The sequence below is a fragment of the Ovis aries genome, chromosome 4 (assembly GCF_016772045.2).
Source record: "Ovis aries strain OAR_USU_Benz2616 breed Rambouillet chromosome 4, ARS-UI_Ramb_v3.0, whole genome shotgun sequence".
NCBI classification, from domain to species: domain Eukaryota; kingdom Metazoa; phylum Chordata; class Mammalia; order Artiodactyla; family Bovidae; genus Ovis; species Ovis aries.
The window spans coordinates 48,390,413-48,405,666 of NC_056057.1; the positions used below are offsets into that span (position 1 = coordinate 48,390,413).

At 46.6% G+C, this 15,254-nt stretch overlaps 1 protein-coding gene and 1 non-coding gene across 12 annotated transcripts in view; both read right to left on the reverse strand.

Annotated features, from left to right (window-relative positions):
• ATXN7L1 (ataxin 7 like 1) overlaps positions 1-15,254 on the reverse strand; it is a 260,215-nt gene that overhangs the window by 182,560 nt on the left and 62,401 nt on the right. The window lies entirely within an intron of this gene.
• On the reverse strand, positions 378-513 carry LOC114114651 (small nucleolar RNA SNORA51). The gene has a single exon (XR_003589271.1). It is a non-coding gene; the product is annotated as a small nucleolar RNA SNORA51 (small nucleolar RNA).

Genomic DNA, 15,254 nt, shown 5'->3' on the forward strand with positions numbered 1-15,254 from the left:
GCTGGCTTAAAACTCAACATTCAAAAAACTACGATCATGGCATCCAGTCCTATCACTTCAGGGCAAATAGATGGGAAAACAATGGCCAACAGTGGCAGATTTTATTTTCCTGGGCTCCAAAATCACTGCGGATGGTGACTGCAACCATGAAGTTAAAATGCTTGCTCCTCAGAAAAAAAGCTATGACAAACGTAAACGGCATATTAAAGAGCAGAGACATCACTTTGCCAACAAAGGTCCATCTAGTTAAAGCTATGGTTTTTCCAGTAGTCATGTATGGATATGAGAGTTGGGGTATAAAGAAGGCTAATTACCAAAGAACTGATGCTTTTTTTTTTTTTTTTTTAATTTTTTTTTTCTTTATTTTTTTCTTACCTCCATGTCTCCCCATTCACAATACAGACCAGGTAAAGGGCCTGCCTGGGCTGAGGTGTATATGGGGTGGGTTTACTCTGCCTCCTCTTTCTATACAGTCAGTGTAAGAACACAGCCTGTGGTAAGCATCAGGAGGCCAGAACTGATGCTTTTGAACTGTGGTGTTGGAGAAGACTGTTGAGAGTCCTTCAGACAGCAAGGAGATCAAACCAGTCAACCCTAAAGGAAATCAATCCTGAATATTCATTGGAAGGACTGATGCTGAAACTGAAGCTCCAATACTTTGGCTATATGATGCAAAGAGCTGACTCACTGGAAAAGACCCTGATGCTGGGAAAAACTGATGGCAGGAGGAGAAGGGGGCAACAAGAGGAGGAGATGGCTGGATAGCATCACTGATTCAATGGACATGAGTTTGAGCAGACTCTGGGACATGTGAAGGTCAGGGAAGCCTGGCATGCTGCAGTTCATGAGGTCTCAAAGAGTTGGAGATGACTTGGCAACTGAACAGCTCCTGCACTGGCAGGGTTGCGCCTTAACCACTGGACCATCAGGGAAGTCCCAGGAGGATGCAGTTGTAACAGTCTCCTCAAGGGATGAGATAAAGCCGATAAATCCAAACACTGTGACCCATCCCTGTTCTATCACAGAAACCACTAATGTGGAGCCAGGCATCAGTAAATCTAGTGTCAGCTGGGGGATATGGATCCTCTTGGTGGTTAAAAGGTTCTGCTGGCCAAGGGGGAGGAGTTCTCTGTACATAGAGGGATGGGGCCCCTGCGGTATCCCTGACATGTGGTCCAGTGCACCCCTCTTAGGAATCGCTCCTTGTAAGCTCCTTGGATCTTCGAGCCAGAGACATAGTTCAGTAGTGGACTGCAGCCAGCTGCGTGACTTTCTTCCCAACTCCACATTTAGTGACTTTACGCTGGTCGTCTGAAAGTCACTATAGTAAGCATATAGTGTGGCAGAGTCAGACACGACTGAGCACAAAAAAACGTCTACAAATCAGGGCTCTTGAATTTGCTCAGAAAGCCAGTACACCACTGGTTCTCACCCATAATAAAGTTCCATGCTGGAACCCAAACTCTATCCACTGTGGCCTAGGGCACTATATTTAGGTCCTGGAATCGTTTGGGGCCAGTTGAAGCCTGGTTTCTGAAAACCTATGTAAGAAAAATGCTAATACTATTTTGGTGTCTTAGCTCTCATAGCTTGGCCCAGAAGAAAACATGCTTTGCGCTCTGTGGTCATAGAGCAGTTAGCTGGCCATACAGCAGGCTGCAGTAGTAGCATCCAAATGAAGTGGGGTCAGGGTGTGGCCACTTCAGAGTCAACCCCTCATCACTGCTGGAAAAACACCCTGTTCTCCTGAGGGCCGCCCAGTGCTCTGTATACCTGCAGGAAACCAATCTACAACATGCAGGCAGGGCAAAAGTTCTGTGATAAAGCTACTTCTCATTCTGAGAGTAGGGGTTCAGTTGTAGGGGTGGCTCAATAAGCTTCAGCCCCAACCCCCAGGCTGCTATTCAGACACTCCCAGCTGTTTTTCAAAAGATTCCAGTTGAGAGCCATAAGCCCTGCCATCGGCCCCATTTCAGCAGATACGGCTACAGGAAACACACATTTTCCCTCTGAATTCCTCCACTCAGCAGTCAGGTGAGTCAGGGAGAACTCAATCCAATTTCTCAGGAAATCCTACTATGCTCTGGAAGGACACGGTCTGAAAAAATCTATTTTTGTGCTTTTATTTACTTAAGGCCTGCATGCCTGGGGAAGCTTTTTCATAGTATCATTAAACTGCTTCTCACTTCCCAGAAAAAAATAGATCCCGCCTTCCTGGAACACTACCGGCCCCAGTGTGGCCATGCGCCTTCTCCTCCAGCCCCCGCAGGCCTGTGACCAGCCTCCCTGCCACAAATGCCAGGGAGAGCAGTTTTAGGAGGATGCTTTCTCAAAGGGCCTGCGGCTCTGGGTCCTTAATTCCTGGTGAAAGAAGGCTCCCTCCAGCGCCCAGCACAGCCTGCCCCTCCCAGGACTGTCGAGAGCTCACCGAGCTCTGTTTTAAATGAGCTCACAGAGCTCTGTCGAGAGCTCACCAAGCTCTGGTTTAAGTGCTGCTTTCGATCTAGATGCACAGCCTATTTCCATGGGGCTTGTGCCTGCAGTTCTAGAGGCTTCCTAGTGTAAACTTCCGGGGCAGAGCCAGGGCTTTTGAGACAATCTCATCTTTCCAGAAGGGCCAAACACTCGGATCAGAAGATGATGTGCTCAGTGTACCAGGGCTTGGTAAACTTAGACCTTGTCCCAACTCTGCTTTTGAGTCAAATTGACCCAGTTGGGCTACCGTCCAGCCAACTTCCATGTGGACCCTTAACCAGACCCCAGTGCAGGTCACACACTACCAGCAATGGTGGGTTGTAGAGGTGCCCAGGACATTGTCCCAGGTGGCCAGGGATGGGGCTGATGGAGAGGTGAAGGTGTACATGCATTCAAACTGCAGGCCTTTTCCAGGAATGGCAGAACAGCCTCTCTTCTCTGCTTTGGCTCCTTCCTTACCTTCCCCAACACCATGGCCTACTGGGGCCCCTAAGTCAGTGTCCCAGTGCAGGCTGTCACCCCAGTGACCCTGAGCCCATCCAGCTCAGGCTCTGACTACTGCTAAGAAGATGGCAGGGCTCAAGCAGTATCAGGGGCTCCAGACCTCCATAGCTCATCATTGCATGAAACCTCTCTAGGTCCCCAGAGTGCCCCCAGCTCCTGCCTCAGCCAGTCATACGGTGGGACCAGATATGTGGTTTTACATCTCGGTGAATGGCAGAATCTCTCAGATTTTAAGGTACATTCCTGGCATAAAGCCAGACTGAATTAGAAATTCTAGGAGTCCCAGGAATCTGTATTTTGGAATAAAGCTTCGCAGGTGATTCTGATGTAACTGTTCAACCCCGTCCTGGGCGAGACTCCCCCAAAGGTTACATCCCATAAAACAGCCTATACTCTTATACACTTGCATCAGTTATGAGCTGAGAGGGGGAAGGGAAAGCCTAGGGGTGAGAATTATCTGCTGACTTGCCTCTCTAGCAAAAAGAGAAGATACCTGAATATTGTACCCTCTCTGGCCCAGCTGAGTGGCCACCAGCCAACCACAGAAGGCAGCTCAGGAAGGAACCACCACAGCCGAGGGACGGGTGTTACCCTTTTTGGGTGTCAGCCAAGCCCTTATCCAGAACTCCGGGGGTTAAAGGAAGATGAGGAGGAATAAGGCAGCCCTCAGCCAGGGCACCTGCGTCCCATCAGGCCCCTGGGACTGGACAGGTGTGGCCTCAGCCTCATGTAGCCCCTGGATGCCCTGTCAGGTCCCCAGGCTGCCTTCCCCTCATGAATGTGCCAGGAAAAGCCCTTCAAGACAAGCAAGAGCCAACTCAAAACCAGGAAAAGGCAACCGTAAACCCCTGATGTGAACGGCCAGGAAGGGCCAGGCTGCCTTATCTTGACAAAAGCCTGATGAAGGGGGTGGGGGCCCTCCTGCGCCTGGCTGTCCCAGGCGGTTGCGTGTCTGAGTAAAGAGCCAGCACGCTCACCTTGTACCAAGACAAGATGCAGGACAGTGCTAAGTTCAGAGAAGAGGGGAGTCCTTGTTGGAGAGGAGTGGAATTGCCCCCACTCCCTCCTCATTTCCAGAGGAAAGAAGCCTCCCATTCCAATGAGTAAGGGGTAGACATTCCAGGACAGCCCTATGAAACCATCAGCATGCTAACCTGCTGCACCATGTGCCGGTCAGGGTCTGGGCTATGCTAGAATCTTCAGGGAAGGATTTACTGATAAAATAATATTGAAAACAACATCCATCACAGCAGCCAACATTTACTATTATTTATTTATTCCCTGCTAGGCAATTCGCTAAGTGCTTTACACTGATTGTTTCATTTAATTCTCACAGTAGCCCTGCAGGAGCGATGGTCTCTCCATTGTCTAGATAAGGAAACAGAAGCTCAAAGAGGGGAAGCTATTTGCTGCCAGGCTCACAGCTTGGAAATGGTGGAGCTGACATGCGAACGTGGGTCTGCTAACTCTTCCCTCTTAGGCATTTCTGCCTTTGCAAAGAGGACGGTGACTAGAAGGAAAGGAGACCAGCGTGGAAATGACAGGAACAGGTGGGTTATAAGCAAAGACCTGTGGAGCAGCAATTAGCACATGTCCAGAGACTGATTTAGTCCGAAGAAGTACCGTCCACACGAGGGTGCAGCTAGGACAATGTATGCTCTCAAAACAATGAATGAGCCAGACAGTAGAATGTACTGGTATAATAAAGGGCTAAGCCGTGCCAGACAATTAGAGAATAGGACAGCATGAAGTGATGTGAGAACCAAGCAGAACAGGCAGAAAGGGTAAAGGGAGCTGGGGGAGGGAGCAGTGAACTCGGGCCGAGGCTGCTTTCAGAGGGTGGATTCTGTGGGCAGAGAAGATCTTGGCAGGGGCCCCTGGTGCTGGAGGCAGGAAGGGGGACACCAGACCTCCTGTGTGTATGCTGGAAGCTGATGGCACCTGTGGTGGCTCAATACAGGAAAGAGGAGACTGTTGGGCCCACCTAAAACAACTGCCCTCATCAACTCACATACCATTCATTGATTCATTCAACATTTATTTCTTGCCATTACTAAGTGCCAGGCACAGGGATTCAGAGAAATGAATGAATTCCTGCCCTCAAGCAGCACCTAGTCATGAAGGGAAGCTGGCCAATGATTCACTATGACACATGGTAAACAGGCATGAACAGAGTACAAAGGAAGGCGAGCTGGGCTGCAGCGGGGGTGGAGTGTGGGAGGTGGGGATGGGGGCTTCTCGGGATGACAACAGAGGTGGGTCCTGACAGATGAGCAGGAGTGCCCAAGCAGGCTAGGGTAGATGAGCACCCCAGGTAGAGGGGAAGCAGAGGAGTGAGAGGGCATGGCTTGTTCAGGGAAACTCAGGTAAGTGAGGGTGGCAAAGACGAGGATGCCAGGAAGAAGGGCAGGAGATGGGGCCACAGAGGTGGGGAGGTCAGATCTTCCTGTATGTGCATATGTGTGAGAAGAGTGTGGAGAGCAGAGATGGAGTGGGTGTTTTGGAGGTAATACTGAGCTTGCTGGAGCAAGCCTGCAGGTGAGGAGGCTGCTTTGAGGAGGGTGCTGGTATCTGACCTGGGGGCAGTGGCTGCAGGGAGAGAGAGAATGAAGGACCCAGGAGGTAGTTAGCACTGACCCACTGTGGAAATGACCTGCAGCTTTCTGGCCTACAATACTGGGAAGAGGGGAAAGTGGATAAGAATATAAAAGGAGGGGACTTCCCTGGTGGTCCAGTGGTTAAGAATCTGCTTACCAGTGCAGGGGACATGAGTTTAATCCCTGGACCGGGAAGATTCTACATACCGTGGAGTAACTAAGCCCATGCCCCAGAACTACTTAAGCCCATATAACCTGGAGCCCATGCTCTGCAACAAGAGAGCCACCACAATGAGAAGCCTGTGCACCACAACTGGAAGTAGCCCCTGCTCGCCACAAATGGAGAAAGCCCGTGCACAGCAATTAAGACCCAGCACGGCCAAAAACAAGCAATAATGCTACAATACACAAGTCAGTTCATATTATTAATACAATAAAACTACTCTATTTGTTTTAAAAAAAGTACAGCAGGAGGGCATGTATGCATGGTGATGTGGACCGAATGATGTCCCCCCAAATTCACATACTGAAGGCCTAACCTCTCTCCATGTGATGGTATTTAGAGATGTGGCTTTTGGAAGATAATTAGGTTTAGAGGTCATGAGGATGGGGCCCTTGTGACAGGATTAGTGCCCTTATAAGAAGAGGAAGGGACAGCAGGACTTGCTCTCTGTCTGCAAGCCAGGAAGAGTGCCTTGCTCCAACCATGCTGACACTCTGATCTTGGACTTCCAGCCTCTGGAACTGTGAGAAATATATTTCTGCTGTTTGAGACACTCAGTCTATGGTATTTTGTCTGGCAGCCTGAAGGATGAAGACAGATGGGGCGGTTATATTTATTTTGTAACCTATTGTGTTTGAGCAACTAACTGGCAGGTTAATAGACAAGATGGGGCCAGAGAAAGACTAAGACAATCATGAGCATGTAGATACAAGGGGACATGGTGGGGGTCAGCCTGTGAAATGATGCTGTTCACAGCAGGACTAAAGATGGACCCTGGAGAACACTGACCAGGAAAAGAAGAGGGGAAGTAGCTGGTGAAGGACACTGAGAAGGGATGCTCAGAGGGGAAGGTGGTGAGCCATGACAAGACACTGAGGATGCAGGCAACGGAGTCCAGTGCACAGAGATCTCAAGTAAGAAAATGCTGCAAAGTGTCTGATGCCTCTGATAGTGAGAACCAAAAGCTATTTTGGGCACAAGGTGGGGTGTGGAAGCCAAGTGACCACTGCTGGGACATGATCAACCAAGCAAGGGTGATAGGCTTGTTTTCATTTTAAACCACACATATTTGAATACAGCTTGAGTCTGCAAGAGGCAAGGAGAGCCTTCTGCATCCTTCCATGGTCTTCAACTGGCCTCCTACAGTTAACCACCCAGCCACGCCTCCTGTTTATGGGAAGGCTCACCCCCTCTCTGCCCAACCTGCCACCATGAGTACCCCAAACTGCTCTCAGTGATAGCAGCTAGCACCAGATGCCAACTGTATGCCAGACACTGTGCTACTTCCTAGACTGCCTCAGTCTTCTGAAGGAGCTGGTGAAGAGGGCTCATTCAGGCCCAGTTTATTGGTGAAGAAACTGAGCCTTTGAGAAGTGAAGTCACCACCAGCCTATAGTCAGAATGGGTCAAACTGACTAATGGGTCAAACTCCGCTATACACCTCCATTCACATCTTCCTCAAAACAGCCGCCCCACACCAATCCTGCACACTCCATACAGGGACAGAAAAGGACACCCCTTTGATGGGCCACTCTTGGGGCAGATCCTTGCAGGAATGATCCCCAGTGGGTTTATTCTCCTGCAGATCCATGCCCCCGGATGTTCACCTCTCACCTTGATTCTGGAGTTGGTCATACAACTTGCCTTGGCCAAGGAGACAATGGCAAACGTGACACACAGAGATACAGCACTTGTGCACTGGGGTTCGTCTGCCCTCTCCTGCTGCTCTTTGGAACCCCGACACCTCACTGGAAGAAGGCCAGACTGGCCTTCTGTAGAACAGGATAAGCTGGTCCCATCTAGGCTGCTCTAGATCAACCCACCACCCTACCACCAGACAGGTGAGTGAGGCCACCCTAGGCCATCTAGCCCTAGCTGAGCTGTCCACACCAGGAGAAGCACCCTTTTGACCCACAGAATCATGATAAATGATGTTTATTTTCTTAAGCTATCACGTTTTAGGGCAGTTTGTTCCACAGCAAAAGCTGACTGATACAAGTCCTGAAAAAAGGTCCAAAGCAGCTTCTCCTTCTAGCTCTGAAGCAGTGGAGGTGAATTCTAGGATCTCTGCTGACTCCTTCAGCAATGGAAAAACCACTCAAGAATAAACCATCCCCTTTGGCCTGGAGGGAGTGGGAAAAGGGACAGTTTTTCTGTGTACTTTCCCCCTGGGATGCATGGCAGGCCCAGTCCCAATCAGCAGGCAATTCCTGGCAGGTGCCAGGTTATCTGGGGACAAGGTGACAGGGTAGCATGCTTCTGCCATACAGTTCCCAGCCTAGTGTTTTTCCACCGATGAGAAGAAAAAAAAAGGAGATCATCTCTTTGGTGAGCGCTATTGCAAAGGCTTCGAGACAGCATTTCATCAAAAGGAACTGGAGGAGCTCTTTTGGGAGACTCTGCAAAACCCCATCATCTCCAGCTCCGCTTAGCAAGGAGCCTGCTGTTTGTTTCTGGAGAGGCATAAAAATGAATGAGTAGCTAAGAAAGCTAACCTGATCACTGACACTTTGATAAGGAGATCAAATCACTCCCTCCTCCAGTCTGAACCCACTCCAGTGGTAAACTATTATGGGGAGGAAGCATGGACTAATTAGAAGCATCTCTAGGACATGAGAAAATCAGCACCTAAAATGCACGAGAAGAGAGAATTCCTTGTTAAGAAGAGAAAAAAAAAAAAAAAAACCCAGAAATGCTAGGATGTCACTTTGCCCAGGCATATTTATAAAGGAAGGAGGAGGTAAGAATTAATTAGGACGGGAACTTCTACCAAAGTGTCATGGAAGATGCAGTTATTTTTGCTGCTTCTATAGACCAAGTGTCCCTTCCAGGTGGGGACAGATGCTGGGGGCCGCCCACCAATTTGAAAAATGACTTTGAGGCTTTGCTAGTTCTAATGATGCTTGAAACAAAGATGGTTCTTTTGTTTACTCCTCCTGTTTGTGAAGCCCTAGCCACCCATCAAGAACATCACTGACTGGATTATTTATTTCTCATTGCCTAATCTATGGGGCATAGAACTTTTTGGTGCTAAATGTGAGGCATTTTCTCCCAAGGGGGTGTGGACCGTACAGCATGGCCCATTAATCTGCTGGGATTTGACAGATAGGGTTGATGCCTAACTTTGGGTGGGACAAAGACTCAGAGAGTCAGAGGCTGGATTTTTGTCCCACCTGCCATAAACAAGCTGGGAGGTCTTCCTTAACCTGGAGAAAATTCAATAAAATGAAGAGTGGGTTAGTGACTAATGACTTGTTCTTTTTACTGTGGCCAAATAAGTGAATTACATGAGACCTACTCTCAACAAATTTTTATGTATACAGCGCCGTTAACAATAAGCACAATATTGTACAGCTGACCTCTAGAACTTTTTTATCTTGCAGGACTGAAACTCTATACCCACTGAATGGCAACTGGCTATTTCCTCCCGGTCCAGCCTCTGGCAAACATCATGTTACTCTCTGTTTCTAAGAGTTTGACTACATTACATACCTCCCAGGAGTGGAATCATGCAGTGTGTGTCCTTCTGTGGTTTATTTTACTTAGCATAATGTCCTCAAGGCTCAAACATATTACATTCTTACAATAACGCTGACACGGTACTCACAGTTTACATGGCAAGTACTTACATATATTAACTCACATAATCTTTACAAAACTCCTGTGAACTACAGTATCACTGGGATCTCTTTCTGATGCACAGGGGGTGAAATAAGGTACCCAAGCTCACCTGGTATGAACATAATAAACATGGCATTATTTCTGTAACACTTCAAACTTTCTATGTTAGGCAAACAGGCTTACAGAGATACTGAAGTCCCTGAGGATGATAGCAATAGATGGGAGAGGGAGAATGAATGAGTGTCTAAAGGAATCATCCTTGTGTAGTTGGAAGTGGTCTTTCACAGACTGAAGACAGGAGGTCTTGGAGCCAGAGGGATCTGGGTTCAATTCTGACTCTACACCCTGCTCCAGGCCCTCAGCAAACAAAAGTGAACAAAACCAACAAGACCCTTACCTACCGCAGGGAGATTATGTCCTAGCGGGGCTGGGGGTGGGGACAAAGAATAAACAATAAATACTTCAAATAGCATACAGTATATAGGAGGAGCTGGAGAAGAGAATGGCAACGCACTCCAGTATTCTTGCCTGGAGAATTCCATGGACAGAAGAGCCCGGTGGGCTACAGTCCATGGGGTCACAAAGAGTCAGACATGACTGAGCGACTAACACACACACACACACACACACGCAGAAGGAGAGTAGTACAGAACAATTCACTTGAGCAGATAGGGGATTAGGAATGCTGGTGGGAAGGTTAGTCGGAACTTTAAAAAGCATGAGGTCGACATCTGAGTCAGTGCTAATGAGGAGGATGAATCTAGAGCCTGTTACATAGGGTGAAGTAAGTCAGAAAGAGAAAAACAAATACTGCATACTACCTCATATATGTGGAATCTAGAAAGATGGCACTGATGAGCCTATTTGCAGGGCAGCAGTGGAGATGCAGACATAGAGAAGAGACTTATGGGCATGGCACTGGGGCAGTAAAAAAGAGGGTGGGACAATGCAGAGAGCAGCACACGCTACCATATGGAAAACAGCCAGTGGGAATTTGCTGCGTGACTCAGGGAACTCAAACTGGGGCTCGGTGCAAACCTACATGGGTGGGATGGGATGGGAGGTGGGAGGGAGTGTCAGGAGGGAGGGACATAAGTATACCTGTGGCTGATTCATGGTGATATATGGCAGAAACCAACACAATATTTTAATTACCCTTCAATTTAAAATAATTTTTTTTTAAAAGAAGCATGTCGTTGAGAAGATAATACTTGCACAAAGACTTGAAGACGGTGAAGGAATAAGGCAGGAAGAAATCTAGGACCCTTTGATCCAGGCAGAGGGAGGAGTTAGTGCAAAGGTCATGAAGTTGGGTGAACCTAGGATGTAAGACAGAGAAGGCAACGGCACCCCACTCCAGTACTCTTGCCTGGAAAATCCCATGGGCGGAGGAGCCTGGTAGGCTGCAGTCCATGGGATCGCTAAGAGTCGGACACGACTGAGCGACTTCACTTTCACTTTTCACTTTCATGTGTTGGAGAAGGAAATGGCAACCCACTCCAGTGTTCTTGCGTGGAGAATCCCCGGGACGGGGAAGCCTGGTGGGCTGCCATGTATGAGGTCACACAGAGTCAGACATGACTGAAGAGACTTAGCAGCAGCAGCAGCAGGATGTAAGAAGAGCAGGAAGGCCACTGTGGTTGGAGAGGAGCAAACGAGAGCCAGAATAGAAGGTGATGAAGCCAAGAATGGCATGGGAGACTGGCACTGGGAAGCGGGTGGCACAAGGATGCCAGTGGTGACTCTGGGTGACGTGGAAGCTAGTGCAAGGTCTTGAGCAGAGGAGTGCCATGCTCTGAATGTCTGGTTTTTGTAGTAACCTGGGTGACGGTGGCTCAGGTGAGGGCAGCAGAAGTGGAGGTGGGAGAAGTGGATGGTTGGCTCTGGACCTAACCCTAAGGGAGGTAAAACCCTAAGCAGTGTTTCCCGGTGGACTTGGGTGTTGAGTGAAAGAAAAAGACAAGAGCAAAGGATGACAGCAGCGATTTTATCCACAGCAACCAGAAGAGTGAATTGGCTATCAGCTGAGGTGGGAAGGCTGTAGACGGAGCAAGTCAGTGGTTGTTACAGGTTGAACTGCAGATCCCAAAGATATGTCAAAGTCCTAAACTCAGTATGTGTGAATGTGATCTTGTTTAGAAATAGGGTCTTTACAGAAGTTAACAAGTTGAGATCATCAGGGAGGATCCTGGTTCATTATGACTGGTGTCTTTATGAGAAGAGGCAGACGGGCACAGAGGGAAGATGACATGAAGACACAGAGAGAATGTCAAGTGACAAAGGAGGCAGAGATTAGAGCGGTGTGTCTGCAAGGAAGCCAAGGATCGTTGGTAACACTCGAAGCTCAAGAGACAAGCCTGAGACAGCTTCTGCCCTAGAACCTTCAGAGAGAGTCTAGCCCTGTCAACACTCTGGCTTCAGACTTATACCCAGAATTACGAGAGAAAACATATCTGCCGTTTTAAGCCATCCAGTTGCTGGTACTTTGTCATGGTCGCTCTAGAAAATTAACGGACAGAGGAAGGCTAGGAATTGTTTTATATGTTAAACATGAAGGGGCCAAGCAGACATAGGGATATAATGAGTCTCGAGCTCAGGAGAGAAGCCTGGGCTGTTGGTAGAAATCTGAGAGATATCTGCAAATGGAATTCCAAGTCATGAGCCTGGATGAGATGGCTAAGGGATAAAAGTAGATGGAGATGAGAAGACAGCTGAGGAGTGAGCCTGGGGTAATCCAAAGGTGAGGGATTGGACACGGGGACTTGGTGGCCCAGTGGTTAGGACTCTGTGCTTCCGAAGCAGAGGGTGTGTGTTCGATCCCTGGTTGGGGAACTAAGATTGCACATGCCTCTGGGCTTAGCCAAAGGAAAAAAAAAAAAAAACTATAAAAATAAAACAAAACTGAGGGATTGGGGAGAAGTGGAAGCTAGCAGAGGAATCTGAGATGGTGCAGTCAGTGAGGTGGGAGGAACTGCCAACGGTATGGGCTCCTGGAAGCCTATGCCAGCCTCTTGCCTTGTATTACAGGATTTATAGAATATCTGTCTTTGCATGTGCAGCCTGCTCCTTGGCATAGCACCTGGGCCAGAGCAGATATTCAATAAACATTTGCTGAAATTAATGACTAAACAGATTTTTGAAATGGGCCTCTTCTGGCAACCATGTCATAACCTCTATTAACATGAAGTTTAGAGTCAGTTAAAACATATGAACTTTTAAATGTTTGTTAAGCTCTGTCTCCCCCACATATACATGTTCAGTTGACTTTTAAGTCTCATGAATAAGATTTTACCCATATTCCTGTTTAACTTGATTGATTCAGCTCAGACCTGTAAGAATATTTGAGGTCTTAGTTCTGTCCGTTTAAATACTAGTTTTCACAGAGAACAGGCAGATGGTTATGAGGCAAGAGGTGGAGGGTGGGCAATCTGGGTGAAGGTGGGCAATCTGGGTGAAGGTGGTCAAAAGACACAAACTTCCAGGAATTAGATGAATCAGTTCTGGAGTGGCAATATACAGCAGGGTGACTACAGTTAACAATACTGTACTGTGTATTTGAAAGTTGCTAGGACAGTAGATCTTAAAAGTTCTCAACACAAAAAAAATTATAACTATTTGAGGTGACAGATGTTAACTAAACTTACTGTGGTAATGTCGAAGTATATACATAAGCCATTATACTGTACATCTTAAACTAATACAAAGCTACATATCAAGTATATCCCAATAAAACTTGGAAAAATACTCATTTGGGGGCTTTTCTTTCTGATCTCTACAGACTTTCATGAGTACATTATCAATAGCTTTGTTATTGTTGTTGTTTAATTGCTAAACTGTGTCTGACTCTGCGACCCCATGAACTGTAGCTCTCCAACCTTCTCTGTCCATGGGATTTCGACTCAAGCACAGTAGGTGCTTCTACAGAACACAGAGTAGGTGTTCTACAGGACACTCAGTAGAGTGAACGCAGGAGAGAATCCTGTAACACTCCCTGGAATGGTCTCCCTGGCTTAGTAGCAGCCCACTTGTTCAACAGATATTTATTAAGCATCCATATGTGACTGGCATTGTTCTAAGTATCAGAGAACAAAATAAACATCCCCACCCTCATCGACTTACAGACAGGTACAGCCTTTCATCTGCCACAAATCTATCTATTTGCATGATTTTTAAAACAAGATTGTCCTCTCATCCATATACATTCAGGAGAGACCTTGGTTAAAAGACTTGTTAAAAGCAGGGAGACTGTGTGTATAATATCCCCTGATTTCTCAGTCCAGAAGTGTCTCAGTTGGGAAATGGTCTTTCTCTGGCATGTGCAGTTTCTGTAAACCCACGTTGGCTCCTGCTGATTACTGCCTTCTCTTCCAGTATTCACAGCCTGCCATTTAAACAGCACAGTCTAGAATCTCCGTCGGTCTATCAGTTCTGGGCTTAATTTTCTTTTCTTTTCAGAAAATCAAAAAAATCAACTACTTTCAGTCTTCTGGGTCTTCTCCTTTTCTCTGATTCTGCCAAGTTCACCAAAAGCAATTCCATCTCATCTTCTTTTAGTATCCTAGAACATACTTTTCTGGACCTCAAATCTGAACTTAAAAGAATTGGGTCTTCTCTGATAATTTCTCCATCTATCTTGAACTCTAATTTCCTTTTACTAGTTATAAATCCCACCCTTCACAGTCTGCAAATATTAAAAAGAAACTTATAAATTGCTTTATTAAGTTAAAGCAGCATACATTTCCCTAATAAAGCATTTCTCAGAAGATCTTACCAAGTTTTTTAAAGTTAACATGTATTTATAAGCCATGGTATGATACACTGTCAATGTCATAAAAATACCATTAAGTCAAATTTAACTTGATTGACATTAATTTTGACTCAGTGAATGAGCATTTAAAGTTAGACAACAAGGTCCTAATGTATAGCACTAGGAACTATATTCAGTATCCTGTGATAAACCATAATGGACAAAAATATTTTTAAAAAAAAGAACGTGTATATGTATATAACTGAGGTACTTTGTTACACAGCAGAGATTGGCACAATACTGCAAATCAACTACATTTCAATAAAGATTTTTTAAATTAAAACTATGAAGATATTAGTAAATTGTCCATTTAGAAACTCTTTCTTCTTAATGACTTTCTGGCCTCAATCTTCTCTTCCCTAATTTCATTTCATATAAAAGCTGTTCTTCCCAGACACTGTCCTCAGGAAATCTTCCTGAGGCAGACCAACTGCACAGCAGCCCTCGCCATATCCTGGAGCCTCCCGTCACCACTGGGCGCTCACTTCCTGCCCTTCAGCATATACGCTTTCTGCCCAGGGGCCTTCCCTGTCTGTCTAGTGTTTATTCTCTCACCCAGCTTACAACCATCATCCATAGCAAGACCAAGAACCATGTTGACACCAGAAATCTTGAGAAAACTCAATAAACGTATTGTTGCCTCCACTGCACTTGAGGTGGTGAGGGTGACTGTGATGATGCTGTTGTTCTCAAAGGGGTGGGGGAGGAGAAACTATCGGTTCAGTGTTTTCTTGTAAGTTTTTTTCAGGGTCTAAATCTGAGGAATATGAGGAATATGAGGCTAAGATGCCCATATATATTTGGCTACCAGATTATATTTACATACACTTATAGGTTATTGGTGTGCTGCCGCAAAGAGTCGGACACAACTGAGCGACTGAACTGAACTGAACTGACAGGTTATTAATAAGTATTTTATTATTACTTTTATTATGACTTGACCTTCAGGTGCTTTGCTTGTCTTTTCTCCTTGCTTCATCATTTCAGGGAATCATTGACTCCAGTGCTTAGAAATCCTTTCAAATCC